The following is a 15,806-nucleotide window of genomic DNA, read 5'->3' as shown; positions in this document are numbered from 1 at the left end:
CCAGTTCCTGAAATAATTGCAGAGGGACGGTTGAAGCACTCGGTGAGACCCATTCTCAAGTTAATGCGACCACCACCTCCCAAATAGATCTAATATACCCTAGAGAAGTTCAATACAGTAAACCAGTGGTGGCCAAACTTGGCCCTCCAGCTGTTTTTGGACTACAACTCCCATCATCCCTAGCTAACAGGACCAGTGGTCAGGGATGATGGAAACTGTAGTTCCAAAACAGCTGGCGGGCCAAGTTTGGCCACCACTGAAGTAAACACTGGGCATTGTTGCTTTCTGCATAGCTGACCAAGAGCCATGCCATTTTAGGAAGAACGCAGCAGCAAAAACTTGATCATTAGAGCTGCAACTTGATTTTTTTAAAAAAATATTACTTGATTAACTCTTGAGTTTTAATAAATTAACTGGTCATCCACTGAATGTGCATGTTAGTGAAAACAGTATTTTTGAAACATACTTTCTTTTTGATTCTTGAATAATATGCACATGTATCATAGTGCTCTCATTTCTGTAAGTCCTCCATTTTTGAACCATTGAAATCCTAGTTACCAACTATATATTCCAGGCATGTCCAAAGTCTGTTTGATTTAATCCGGCCCCTGTGGCAGTATATGTCCTGGGGTAAAATCCTCACCAATCCTTACCATTCTTGATACAGAAGCTTTTCAGCAGTTTTAGGAGCATTTAAAACAACTTCAATCCTAAAAAAAGCTCAACAGCTTTGGTCGGCCCTCACACATGTTCACTTCATCAAATCTGGCCCTCTGGCACCCCTGATATATTCTATATGCAAATGTAGTCACTTCTGACTAAGTCTCCATTACCTGTAGAAATTCCAGCAAGCGTGAGACTCAGTTTAGAGCAATGAGGTTTTCTTCAAACTATATGTACATGAAAACATAAATTAGCAAGGATCTAGAAGCAGACACAGCACCATGCAAACCTCCTACATTTATTAGCATTTGTTGTTTCTTCTTGGGATGAAGCAGCTCTGCTCTGGAAGGTCATTCTGGTTTCCTGTGGCTGTTGTTTTTCATTGCTAAGGCTGCCACCCAGTCAATAAAGTGGAGAGACAATTCTTTCTGAACTGGTAGGAGAAAAGAAGATGCCTATTTCTCTTTCCTTTCTGATTGCTGCAAAATAAGTGGTGATGCAGGAGGAGCAGGAGGGCGGGGAGGCAGAGATGGAAAAATAGTGATGTTGTTTGGTAGACTGGGCTTCTCCTTGGGAAAATAGCAAGCATTTGAGAAGGAAGGTTTTGCTGAATATAATTTTTGGGACCTGGAGGAGTGATTACGAGAAGGGCGGGCAGCCAACAGGCTCTGCAGCCAACTATAGGCAAGATAAAATAAGTGGGGAGAGCAAATGAGTGGTGAAAGGATGTGGAAATCCAGAGGAAAGGAAGCATTATCATTTAGCAAGGACTTCAGGGCCAATTTGGAGCTAGTGCCAAGAGAAGGTTGCAGTACAGTAGTTGGAATATAAACCTGAACAGAGCTCAAATGAATTCCCTCCCGCCCTGCTCTTCCCCGCCCCTGGGCAGCAAGTCTCTCTGTAGCACCCTGCTTGTGGTTAACGCTTAGCTGGAATGAAATATTCAACGCAGCAATAGAGAAATTAAAATAATAATTTATTTGTCAGACAAATAAATGAGACACAGTGGTATATGGATACCAAAGCTCTGCCCTTCCAGCCCTGATGGCCAGCACTTATATTCTCTCAGCCCAGCCCCCTTGCTCCTCCTTTGGCTGCCTCTGTCCAATCAGCCTGGTTGAAATTCCTATTGGCTGTTTGCTAGAACCAATCATAAAAGATACACCCATTTCCTATTACCTTTTATGGGAGACAAACAGCTATATTTCCTTCTATCCATAAATGGCAGACAAGTAGCCATATATCTTGCATTTGCCTCGACCAGGCACCTTAATTACCAGATAACCTTTTTGCCCTATTGCCCTATTGCCCTATTCACTCCAAAACAGATGGCTAATGGTTCTAATTTTATCTTAAACAGAGATCTTGGGTTCACCTTCTCACACACCATCAATGAAATAAGAATCTAACATAAGAATCTAACATTTCTTACTTTCTAAATCCTTTGCATAATTACATTTAAGCCAATATATTTCATACATAACATAGATAGATTTTTAGAAGGAAATGTCTTTTCAAAGTAAAAAAGAACTTAATAAAAACAGTGCCCAGAAGCAACCCCTTAGATCTACACCCCCCTTTCAAGCCATCTGCTGTTTCTATTTAGCTTTTGCCCTTTAACCTTAGGAAGATGTGGCTCAAGTCTAATGGGAGGTACATGGTATATTATCTGTTAAACAATAAATTTCACTATTTACCAACTCTTAATTAGTGTTTTTTGCAGCTTGATTGTATTCTGTAATTTGTATGGTCAGTGTGACCTTTTGCTCCCAGCCTGTAATTTCCTTTTACAACCCTGAGGCACTGCTTATAGATCAGAGGGGCCCTGTTTAGGAAGATAAACATCTGCCAAAGCACCCAGCCAGCTGCTTTATGCCAAACATTTACAAATATATTTTTTTAAGCTCATTTTAAAATGCAAGACTTGATCTGATGCCTCATCTCCTCTGCAAATACTAGTGCCGAATCTTATTCAACAGATTCACCCAAGGCTCAGATGGTGACTATATATTTTGTGTGTGGTGTTAGTATTTGATTTGACAAGATTTGAAATTTGATTTCTGTATTCTATATTTGACTGCTAATTTTGGGTATGAACCTTCTCAATCGTGTAAATCAATGGAGTCAGCAATGTCTGCATTGGTTTGCAAAGGGAAGGGAATATTGCACCCCTAGAAGTGGGTGGGGGAGGTTGAAGGGGCAAGGATCCTTGCTGTAATGGTGGGCCTGGGCCTCCAGCCCCCACTAGCAACGTATTGGCACGTAGGCTTCGCCTGGCTGCAAAAGACCAAAACAGAAGGGGGTTGTCATAGGAAGCTTAGAGGGCACACCAATCAGGAGGCTAAACAAGAACTGAAAAGTACTTATTACACCAAGATACAACGTGGGTGGCACTGTGGTCTAAACCACAGAGCCTAGGGCTTGCCAGTCAGAAGGTTGGCAGTTCAAATCCCCATGACGGGGTGAGCTCCCGTTGCTCGGTCCCTGCTCCTGCCAACATAGCAGCTCAAAAGCACATCAAGTGCAAGTAAATAAATAGGTACCGCTCCAGCGGGAAGGTAAACAGCATTTCCGTGTGCTGCTCTGGTTCACCAGAAGTGGCTTAGTCATGCTGGCCACATGACCCAGAAGCTGTCTGCGGACAAACGCTGGCTCCCTCGGCCTATAGAGCAAGATGAGCGTGCAACCCCAGAGTCGTCCACGACTGGACCTAATGGTCAAGGGTACCTTTACCTTTACAACTTGGTTCAGAGGCAAGAGCTGTGACTCTCAGCCATAAGGAGACTTTTTGTAACTCTTGGGTCAGTCCAGTTCCAGATGTACATTGCACAGAAAAGAAAATACCTCAGGAAAGGAGACTTGTGGCTTTGTGTTCCATCACATCAACCCACAACAGCACTGTGAGTGATGGCTCTTCAAACACCTGCTTACCAATCCTTACTATTCTTGACGCAGAAGCTTTGCAGCCGTTTTAGGAGCATTTTAAAAATCCTAATGCTAGTGTGAAAGTGGTTTTTTCCGGATTGCACAGGAGAGCTTGAGGCTGTGGTATTTTCCCCGCTCTGCCAGCCAGGCAGCAGTCACTAACACCTAAATGACTTCCAAGAACAATTTGACAGAGACTCTCATCCGCTCTCCCACACGTGCATTTCAGGCCCCTTTCATTTTGTTTGAACGCCCCACCCCCTGCCCATTTCTGTACCCTCACCTCTTCGCTTAAGAGATGGAGCTGACTTGAGGCCCTCCTTTTATATATACATGAGCCAGTACCTTTTTATCAACACCGTTTTACCCAGCAGGATCCTGAAAACAGATGACAGCAACCTAGTAACAATGCAGCACTGCCATGGCAACCGGCTCCGCGCAGGAGGGGTGCAACAGAATCCTTGCTTAAGATGGGACTGAAGACCATTTTTTTTAAAAAAAAAAAGGTGTTACAGACAGTGACTGTTTAAAAAGGAACACTAAGCAGCTTAAATATTCAGTGTTGGGGGGGGGGGGACACCCTCAACCAAGTGCAGAATTATGGCATAACAGGGCTTCCTCATTTGTGAGCATCAGAGGCAATATCAGACGTGGAGCAGGCAAATGGTGAGGAGCCAGGCACAGGCCTTAGAGCAGAATGGGCCTGTTTTCCCTGTAGGAAGTAAAATATACCTTGTGTGAACTGTGCTATTGCAAGAGAACCAAATGGCTACCTAGGAGGATAGTCTGAACAGAAGACAGTTTATCCAAGCAGAAATCCCTGAGAATGAATAAGACGGAACTGCTGCCTCTAGTTTGAGGGTCGACAATGTGTTGACCTCCCACATGTTGTTGGACTACAACTCCCACCATCCATGCTGGCTGGAGCAGAGGGGAGTTGCAGCCTGACGACATACAATTGGCTGCCTCTGCGACAGCATATAAAATAGGGATGGGGAACCTTTTTTATATATATAGAAGATATTTATTAAGATTTTTTAAAATATTACAATAAAAGTGAAAAAAAAATAACAAAAATACAAAATAAAAATGGTTAAAAACACCCAGATTTTCCATTACTTATTTTCCTTTAGCTTGTTTCCCGGACCTCCTCATACCTCCCTTTTTTGTATTCCACTTCAATCTGTTGGTTCAGCAAATCCTTACCCTCTTTAATTATCCTAATCCTTGATCTTAAAAATAATAGCATTAGATTTTTACCTATTTATAACCCTTTTTTCATATTCCCTTAAAGCATTACAGCTGGAAACCACTTAATTTCTATCCAACATCATTCTAACATTCATTAATTTTACAATATTTCTGTAGATAATCTTCGAATTTCTTCCACTCTTCTTCCACCGACTCTTCTCCCTGGTCTCGGATTCTGCCAGTCATTTCTACCAGTTCCATATAGTCCATCAGCTTCATCTGCCATTCTTCCAAAGTGGGTAGATCTTGTGTCTTCCAATACTTTGCAATGAGTATTCTTGCTGCTGTTGTGGCATACATAAAAAAGGTTCTATCCTTCTTTGGCACCAATTGGCCGACTATGCCCAGGAGAAAGGCCTCTGGTTTCTTCAAGAAGGTATATTTAAAGAGGTATATTTAAATACCTTTTTCAGTTCATTATATATCATTTCCCAGAAAGCCTTTGGTTTGTATAATATTTATTAATTTTCCAACAATTTAAACACAACACTACAAAAGAATTTTTTTTAAAAAAAAGACAATGCAATACAATACAAAAACACTACAAAACACTAACACATAAAACTAATAAAACAAAAACAAAACCATTTCATTATCTTATCTTTCGTTCACTTGTTTCCACGACCTCCTCATACCTCGCTTTTTGTATTCCACTTCTGTTAATTATTTCAGCAATTCCTTTCCATCTTCCTCTGTTTTCTATCCTATAATTATCTTAACACATTCTAACCTTATTTTTCCCTTTAATACTCTATTAATCTATTTATACTTAATTCCTTATAACATTTCTACTAAAGCCATATAACTTCATTCCAACATTTTTCTAACATTCATTAATTTTACAGTATTTCTGTAAATAATCTTTAAACTTTTTCCAGTCTTCTTCCACCGATTCTTCTCCCTGGTCTCGGATTCTGCCAGTCATTTCCGCCATTTCCATATAGTCCATCAACTTCATCTGCCATTCTTCCCGGGTGGGTAAATCTTGTGTTTTCCAATACTTCGCAATAAGTATTCTTGCTGCTGTTGTTGCATACATAAAAAAAGTTCTATCCTTCTTTGGCACCAATTGGCCGACCATGCCCAGGAGGAAGGCCTCTAGTTTCTTCAGGAAGGTATATTTAAATAACTTTTTCATTTCATTATAAATCATCTCCCAGAATGTCTTAATCCTTGGGCATGTCCACCAAAGGTGAAAGAATGTGCCTTCAGTTTCATTACATTTCCAACATTTATTGTCAGGTAACTTATAAATTTTTGCAAGCTTGACTGGTGTCATGTACCACCTATAAATCATTTTCATTAAGTTCTCTCTTAAGGCATTACATGCCGTAAATTTCATACCTGTGGTCCATAACTGTTCCCAGTCAGCCATCATAATGTTATGTCCAACGTCTTGTGCCCATTTAATCATAGCAGATTTCACCAATTCATCCTGAGTGTTCCATTTCAACAGCAAGTTATACATTTTTGACAAATTCTTAATTTTGGGATCTAACAATTCTGTTTCCAGTTTTGATTTTTCCACCTGGAAACCAGCTTTTTTAGGGGATGGGGAACCTTTGGCTCTCCAGACTTAAGATGCTATTGGACTCTCCATTCAGTCGCAACCGGCTTGGTCAATGGTCAGGGATGTTGGAAATTGGAGTCCAGAACCATCTGGAGGGCCACCGGCTCCCCATCTTTGCCGCAGTTCAAGGGCACTGTGTTCCAGCTGGCTGTACCTTCTTTCAGAATATTGCTCCATTCCGTTCGCTCTCCGATTTTCCACTCCCCTTGCGACATTCAGCATACCATGCTCACTGAGCATGTGCAACACTTAGTTCTCATTGCACCATTCTGAGGTTTCTTTTCTTCCCAGGGATTTTTCTCTACTTCTGCAAACCTTGCGATTTTCCCAAGCCTGCTGGTATATCTCATAGAATGTGATTCTATGGACCCATTCCAGCCAGGCAAAACCACTTGAGGAGGGCATGGAGCAGGGCTGGTGAGATGTGTAGCCTAGGAAGGGCAAAAGGGCCATGGAGGAGTTCCAAGAGTCAGATGAAGAAGCTTGGGTGGAGGGCCATATTTGACCGCTGGGCCTGACAGTCGTGGACCTACTTTTGGGGGGCCCATTCACAACCAGCAACAAGGTCTGGCTAACCACTGATATCTTCTTCAGTGGGGTTGTTCCACAACAGACCACCACAAATTTTCCACGAATTTCCATTTTTGGGTATTCACTTAAGTACTTTGGTGGACTCACTGTTATTTCTCTAGAGTTTTTACCTCTGTTAAAAGGGGAAAACAATTACATTAGTCACAGTAGAACAGCCAACATACCGTAACGCCAACATACCTTTACAACATCTGTGCTACCAACTCAAATTTGGGGATTGTTAAAATATATACCAAAAAATAAATAAATCAATTTGAGTCATGTGACTCAATTTGGGTCTGCTCAACTCCAAAATTTTAAGCAGTGTGGACTAAAGTTTCTTCTGGATCCCTCTGGGATTGGGTCCCTGAAGTTTCTCAAGCTTCATTAGTTTCGTAGCAGTTCAGTCCCTGGGGCCTGAATTTTCCCCACCCTTGGGCTACAGTAATATACATGTGTACTGTAGTTTGGTCCTCAAACGTAGAGCATGCATAGGTTTAAATGTTGGTGGAGCAGTAGCTGCTACTTGCAACAAGTTCCACTGCCTTGTCCATGTTACACTGAATATTTAAAAAAAGAGCTACTCTTGATAGTCACAAGGAGATGCTGACAGTCTCATACACACCCTAACCTGTTCATGCAGCCAGAATCTCAGTGGTGCTTAAGGATACACCAAATAAATTCCCCTTGCTGTCTCATGCTGGTGCTTCCTTCCCAGCAGGTTACACTGCAGTTCAGATTAGTTGTCTTCTAATACTCTGGATTCATCTGCTCCATGTAAAACCAGCCAACTTTCACATCCCAGTCAAGGATAGCATATTTCCGTGTTTTTGATCACCAGGGGGATTAGCCGAGGGGTTGGGATGGAGAGCAATGTACTAACTCTTCCTCCTGTAATTTCTGGTCCCTGTTAACTTTACATAATCCATCCTCTAATCCTGCCTGCTGAGCTGCACTTTCTCCTTATCTGTCACTAGCCACACACACACACACACACACAGAGAGAGAGAGAGAGAGAGAGAGTGCAGAATACCTATTTTGTTGCCAAAAATGTAGCATACAGGAATAAGGATTCCTGTACAGAGATAAAGAAAAATATTTTAATACCTGCTGAAGTATTCAAATATGTGTCTGAACATCCTTTTCACCTGAAAACAGTATTGAAAGATAATGTCTTTCATTTCACCCACTTACACTCCGGAAATTGAATTAAAACTTGGGCCAAAGGGGTGAACCCTGAAGGATACCTAACATGGAATTTAGACTAAAATGTGACTCCCAATATTGTGGATATTTCTTTAATTATTGTGGTGGTGGTGTTGTTTTTAAATGGTGGTTGGCAGCAGGCTGGCCAAGATCCACGGTTGACTCTGCCCATCTATTTATTCTCCACACCAGTAAAAATGTCCCATGCAGCTGTGCTGCGGATGATGGAACTGACTCTGAGGAGGGAGGATAAAAAGGCAGAGCCTTCTCTCAGTGCTCTGAACCTTTAGCATGTCAGGGGTGGCAATGCACAGGTCCCCTGGAGAGGCACAGCAGTTCTCCTCTTATCCCAACTCTCTGGCAGATTCTTTTGCTCCAGCTGAGTGGTGATCAGGGAGATAATTATCTCACTGTTATTTATTCTGTGCACTAATCAGGAGCCTGCTGATAACATAACACGATGAACAACAGGCAGAGCTAGACTCCCAGGGGTTTCCTTTGGTATCCAAACAGCTTAGAAAGCAAGAAAAGATCTACGGGGCTGGGATCCAAACCCAAAGCTTGGGGAGGAGGGGTAAACAGTCTGGGCTCTGAAGATAATGTGCCCTCCTATTCCTAAAGCTTCCCAGATGGCACCCCCTGTGCATTTCCCCCCACCCACCCTCAAACAGGGATGGATTTAGTCAATATAGATGAATGGCTTTCTCATCTCAGTTTGTTCTGCTTCACTGGAGGCAAATCCTCGCATTCAGGGTAGGCCTTAGAGAAAGTGACATTTATTAGACTGCAGAGAAGGGTGACCTTGAGAGCGGAGGAGAGATAAAGGGGTGGGGGGAGGAGAGAAAAGGAAAGGATGGATTGTAGATGAATCCAGAGGAGGAGGAGGGAATAGAAATGGGGGATGTGCAGAGCCCCAAAGGAGGAGGTGCCATGGAAAGATGAAGGGTGGCGTCTGTGTAAAACGAAAGAGACAGAGAAGTGCAAGAGACAGTGAACGAGAAAATATAGAGCAAAGGCAAGGAAAGTACAAGGGAGAGAAAAGCCGGAGGAGAAGGGGGGGGTGTGAAGAGCTGGAGAAGGAATATTGGGGTGTGTGGAAGAGAGGAAGCCAAAGAAGAAATTATGGGAGGAGAACTGGAGGCCATCTCCTGGAAAGGAGGACACAAAGATCTGAAGGAGACAAGGGCTTGCGGGACCCCAAAGTTCTACTGAAGCTTTTAAACAGGAAAAAGGCCTCTATACTGGGATGATTCACACAGTAGTATTTCTTGACCAAATAAAAACAGTATCAGTGGATCTTCCATCCTACTTGGGTACCTTGAACCTGTGCTAAGCCTACTTAAGTACACAAAAAGAGCCCTGCTGGATCAGGCTGAAGGCACATGTAGTGCAACATCCTGCTCTCGCAGTGGCCAACCAGATACTTCTGGGAAGCCCTGAAACAAGTCCTGAGTGCAGCCGCACTTAGGATTCTGAGCAACTGGTATTCAGAGGCTAAATTGCCTTCAGCATGGAGGTCATTGGGGCTCAAAGCCACTGATAGCTTCATGCATTTATCTGGTTGGCTGGCCTCTGTCTGTCTCAGGAGACAGTGGAGGAGTGCGCCTCCAAGCTGTTGGAGGTTTTAGCGACTTCTGAAGCTGTAGGGACTGATACAGGAGAGACATGTTTTGTTGTAGCTGGGGCAAATGAAGGCATCTGGTTGTGCTGCTGCAGATGCACCATGGCATTTCTTCTCTCTGCCCTCTTCCTAGGGGGCATTTCTCCTCTGGTCACTGCTATGGATACACAACTTGACTGCCTGTCTCCAGACATTGCGGTCATCTGCAAGGAATACCCACATGGCAGGGCTGATCTTACCAGCCTTCTTGTCACATTGGCAGGCATCTTTGTGGCGCGGAGTTGGTCAGCCAATTGGCCTGGTGCCAGAAGCTAGCTCCCCATAGAGCATGTCCTTGGGGATCCTGCCATTTGTCTAATCCTCTTTTAAAGCCCTTGGTGTTGGTGTCCATCTACTTCTTGTGGCAGCAAATTCCACAGCTGAACTATGGGCTGTAAGAAGAATTACAGTGGTACCTCAGGTTACAGACGCTTCAGGTTACAGACATTTCAGGTAATAGACTCTGCTAACCCAGAAAGAGTACCTCGGGTTAAGAACTTTGCTTCAGGATGAGAAGAGAAATCATGCAGCGGCAGCAGGAGGCCCCATTAGCTAAAGTGATACCTCAGGTTAAAAACAGTTTCAGGTTAAGAACGGACCTCCAGAACGAATTAAGTTCTTAACCAGAGGCACCACTGTACTTTCTTTTCTTCCAGCATTCTGCTTCATAGATGGCTCCAAGCTCATGGGAAGAAATACTTCTCTTTCCACTTTCTCCGCAATCTTATACACCTCCATCATGTGCCCCCATCACCCTTTTTCTAGATGTAAAAGCCCAAAGTGTTGCAACCTTTCCTCGTAGGGAAATTGTTTCATCCCTTGGATCATGGTTGTTGGCCTTATCTGAACCTTTTCCAGCTCTGCAATGTTCTTTTTGAGGTGAGGCAACCAGAACTGTGAAACAAATGGCCTCAAGTCTGAGCTCTGTTGGGGCAAATAATTTGTTTTCAAGTGGCTCAAGCTTTATTGAAACACTCTTGCTAAAATCTTTGCCTACAATTCCTTTATGTTTTGCCAACATCCTCCTGGGTCTCCTAAACCTCAGAACCACCCTGGAGGCTTTGCTCATAAAGCTTTGCAGGCCTTAAGTCATCAGAATGATTCAGCTGGAAGAACAAAATCAATCGGCAGATTTTGTGTTATTTGGCAAGTGTCCTGTCGTGGCAATGGGGACTGTGGGTTGCAGGAGGAGGGGGTTATGATACTGGGGGCTTATGTATGGTTCATTCAAATGGTGTGCTTTCTTTCAGCTTGGAGATCTTTTTTCGTCATTCACCAAAACCTCTTTCTCATATTTCTGCTGCCTTACTTCCCTCCCCTCTCATTTTGGACTAAAGAACTTCAGGAAAATTTGCAGCTAAAAAGAGGACAGAGAGCCAAGGAATAGAGCGACTTCCGGGGAAAAAGAGGAAGAGAAAGGCAGAGGTAAAGGAAGGTAAAGATTACCAGCGCTTAGTTGCAGGTGCACATAAGGGGATGCTCAGCAGACAAGAGTGTCTGCTAATATCATGTGGATCACTTTATGTGAATGAGCAGCTGTGCTCTTCATTCTCCTGCTGTCTGTTCTCAGGCTCTGAACATCTGGTCTCAGAAGATTCACTGTTCATTCACAGCTGTGTGCATGCTGCATGGCACTTTAGTATGGTCAGAGTAACTGCACGGCTGCTGTGAAGGTTCCACTGCTCTGATAGAAATTTAACATCCAGCACAGTTTGTGTTGTCCTTCTTTACCCCATCATGAGTGCCAGGAGCTCTCTAATAGCCTGATAGATGTAATATCACTAACTGCTCCTAGAAGATCTCCTAGTGATCCCATCATTGTCTTGGGTACAAGAAAGTGGTATTTGTTTACCTAGAATCATAGAAGGGAATTGGAAGGGGCCACGAGTGTCACCTAGTCCAACCCCCTGTGAAATGCAGGAATCTTTTGCCCAACATGGGACTCGAATCCACAACCCTGAGATTAAGAGTCTAATATCCTACTGTCTGTGCAATGCTAACAACAACAACAACAACAATTTATTATTTATACCCCACCCATCTGGCTGGGCTTCCCCAGCCACTCTGGGCGGCTCCCAACAGAATATAAAAAATGTGATAAAACATCAAACATTAAAAACTTCCCCAAATGGAGTTGCCTTCAGATGTCTTCTAAAAGTCAGATTGTTGCTTATTTCCTTTGCATCTGGTGGGAAGGCGTTCCACAGGGCAGGTGCCACTACTGAGAAGGCCCTCTGCCTGGTTCCCTGTAACTTGGCTTCTCGCAGTCAGGGAACCGCCAGAAAGCCCTCAGCACTGGGCCTCAGTGTCCGGGCTGAACAGTGGGGGTGGAGACTCTCCTTCAGGTACACTGGGCTGAGGCCGTTACATACAATAGTTCTATATGTCTTATTAATAAAAAGTTTACTGGTTGGTTCACACATAAAAGTGTGGCTTATTGTGTAAGAACCACTCACGTTGCTTGTTCAGATGATTACTAGTGAACTGGATTTTTTGGACTTCCAGTCAATAATTCCCAGGACACAGCATGCGCACACAGGCAGGCATTAGCAATTACTCTTAATGCGATTCAGTCTTCAGCCCTCTAGTGCAGGGGAACCACTTCAATTATCTTTCTGCCGGGTGTTTCATTTAAGAAGATTATTTCATGGTATGCACAGCAGCACCGGTAGGTGGCATGCACATATATGCACATTTATCCGTTTAGCAGATTTATCCAGCAGTGGGTCATCAGAGCACCACCACCAGCTGTCTGTTGGACGGTGTGAGCTTGTTTAATTCCTCTGTCAGACACTCCATTGCAAAAGTCTACAAGGGACAGCAAAGATTAGCAAGGATTTCATACAGGGAATCATCGGTCAACAGATGTGCTTCCTTATTAAAATATTTTTGGGAGTCCATTGGAGTGATTAGAATGAAGATAATCACCACCCAGTGTGAAGGACAAGCTGGGGCATTAGACTATGGCAATTTAAATACCCATCTTTTACAGAGATTGGGAATCTATGGTTCTCTCACCACCCTCTGCTCAATCTCCCATAATGGAAATATTGATTTATATATATATTATTTAAATGTGCAACTGGAGATAGTACCACAAAGATTTTGAGAATCTGCTAATAATTTTCCTATTTAGAAGGGGGAGAAGCTATACAGTGGTACCTCTGGTTAAGAACCTAATTTGTTCCGGAGGTCCGTTCTTAAACTGAAACTGTTCTTAACCTGAAGTACCACTTTAGCTAATGGGGCCTCCCGCTGCCGCCGCGCAATTTCTGTTCTCATCTTGAAGTAAAGTTCTTAACCCGAAGTACTACTTCCGGGTTAGTGGAGTCTGTAATCTGAAATATTTGTAACCCGAAGCATTTGTACATGCTGTACATGCAAAAACATAAGAACATAAGGAAAGCCTGCTGGATCAGGCCAATGGCCCATCTAAGTCCAGTATCCTGTTCTCACAGTGACCAACCACCATATGTCTGGTGATAGGACCATGTTAGCTGCAGCCTTAATCCCAGTAACCTGGGCATAAGCCCTGCTGAATTCAGTAGGATTTACTTCTGAGTAGATATAGCTAGGATTGGCCACACCCATGACAATGACAGGAGCTTCCTAAAATGTCTCCTTCCACAGAGTGTGTAGGATTTTATTTTTTTTAAAGATTTTCTAAGAAACAACACACAATATTGACACCAGACATTGTATACTGGAGGCTCTGGCAGCCTCCAATTATAGGCAGAGTCAAGCACCAGTGCCGCTTCCGTAGTAAAACCCCAGAAGGAAAACACATCTGTGGGGAGGAGACAGTGAGGTGACTAGCAGCAGCAGCCGCACCACACCACCTGGGGCTCTGAGGGCAGCAGTACCAGGCAAGGCCCCAAGTTGGTGCTGGATAAGGTCCCATTGGTAACACCATGACAATAGCCACTAAAGCATGGGTAGGCAAACTAAGGCCTGGGGGCCGGATCCGGCCCAATCGCCTTCTAAATTCAGCCCATGGATGGTCCGGGAATCAGCATGTTTTTACATGAGTAGAATGTGTCCTTTTATTTAAAATGCATCTCTGGGTTACCGGTATTTGTGGGGCATATAAATTTGTTCCTCCCCCCCCCCCTCAAAATATAGTCTGGCCCCCCACAAGGTCTGAGGGACGGTGGACCGGCCCCCTGCTGAAAAAGTTGCTGACCCCTGCACTAAAGTCTGGCACCAAGCCTAGCATCCACCATGAAGTCTGTCACTCTCCTTCTTTATTCGCCTTTTATAGGGCTTGCAAAACAACTTCTATTTGACCTCCAGATCACCAGGCTGGTATATTTGCTTTATCCGTGTGGTTTATTTTGTTCTTTGCAGATTTTTTTGTAATTGTTTCCTTTTTCTTGTACACTGCTCTAGGCAAACTGGAAAGGTGGCCAATAAATTACTTTTAACAAATGCATGATGAATAATAAATGCTGATGAAGGTTTCGTATGTGGTACAAGATAGGGCACCTGCTCTTTGCCTACTAGCGCTTGTATTAAATTCAGTTCAGAAGCTGTGGCAGCGAAAATTATTATGGTGAAGACCTGTCAGTTCCTGAGCTGGAATGGGAAGTCTCGATGTAATGAGAGGGAGGCCATTTCACACACTGCACGTAAGTTTTTTTGTTTTGTTTTTTGCATTTTCAGCATCTGTAAATCAAATGAAGGCGCCTGGTTGACAAGAGCATTCCATTTTAAAATAGTTCACTTCTCCCTTCTGTACCTTCTTAACAATATTCAGCCTTCATGACACATTCCAGACTAGAAAGACATTCTCAAGAGTTATTTGTGAAAACACCCGGTGAGATAACACATATCTTGCTTCCTGCTATACAAATCCTGATGCTTTCAAGAGATGCTAAAGGATGGTTTACACATTGCATTTGAGTACACACATTTACCGCTGTACGACACCACTGTGTGCCACTGTAGGCAATTCCACCACAGGCAGGAGGATCACACATGACACTTGTGGTTGTGTTTGTTGTCGCTCTGTGTTTGTTGTTTTGCATCTCCGAAGGGACACATTTTGTACATGTATGTTGAAAAGACACAAAGTGAGAGGCAGGCCTTGCAACACCTTTTGGTCTCAAAACTACCCCCCCCCCCACACACCCTGGATTTGCTGAGTAGGGATAAAAAGTAGGCAAACACCATTTTAAATTGAATGCACACTCTCTCGGCTCCCCTTATTGGCTTATATAGTGTTATGTGCCCAGGGCTTTGCAGTTTAAGCAAAAATGTAAAGAAAAGGACAGGTCTGTAGCCCACAGACCTGGCAGCCCGAGATCTGACAATGTAAAAAAAGAACAGAAGGACTGAAAGGCAAAGATAGCAGCAAGGGAGGAATGTAACTACAGATACGCCTTCTATTGTGGCTTGAAATGAAGAAATTACAGCCAATGTTAAGGTTTAGATTTGAATTGTAAATGTGGGGCATGCAAATCCACTTTAAGCATCACTTGCAAAAACAGCCTTAACCCTTTCTCTCACCTCATCCTTATGCTTGCCTGTTATCTAGGAAGAAAATTCCAGGTATGTTTTAAATTATTTAGAAATAGGTGAACCCCCGGTTTGGATGGGGTAGTATTCCCCCTTAAAAGCAGATTTACTGCTTGGGGCAACTCTTGTATTGAATACTAGTGCAACCACTAGGGGCCAAGGTCCATTCAGCCCCGCCCCCATAAAAATATTTGAAGGGGCTGGGCCCTCTCAAAGTTGATGGACATTGCCATTCAAATGGTGTGCATACACCATGTCATGTGATCAATTATGCAGAGCGGGGCTTACCTCCTCCCCCCCCCATTTTTTTTATTCAAGTGTCATGCCTGCTTCTTGAATGCCTGCAGGAAGCTTCTGCAGCCAATCGGAACCTGCGTTGGACGTTCGGGTTCCAAAGAACATTCGCAAACCGGAACACTCACCTCTGGGTTTGCGGTGTTCGGG

Source organism: Podarcis pityusensis (assembly GCF_964106645.2).
Source record: "Podarcis pityusensis genome assembly, chromosome: 6".
NCBI classification, from domain to species: domain Eukaryota; kingdom Metazoa; phylum Chordata; class Lepidosauria; order Squamata; family Lacertidae; genus Podarcis; species Podarcis pityusensis.
This window is presented reverse-complemented; position numbering follows the sequence as displayed.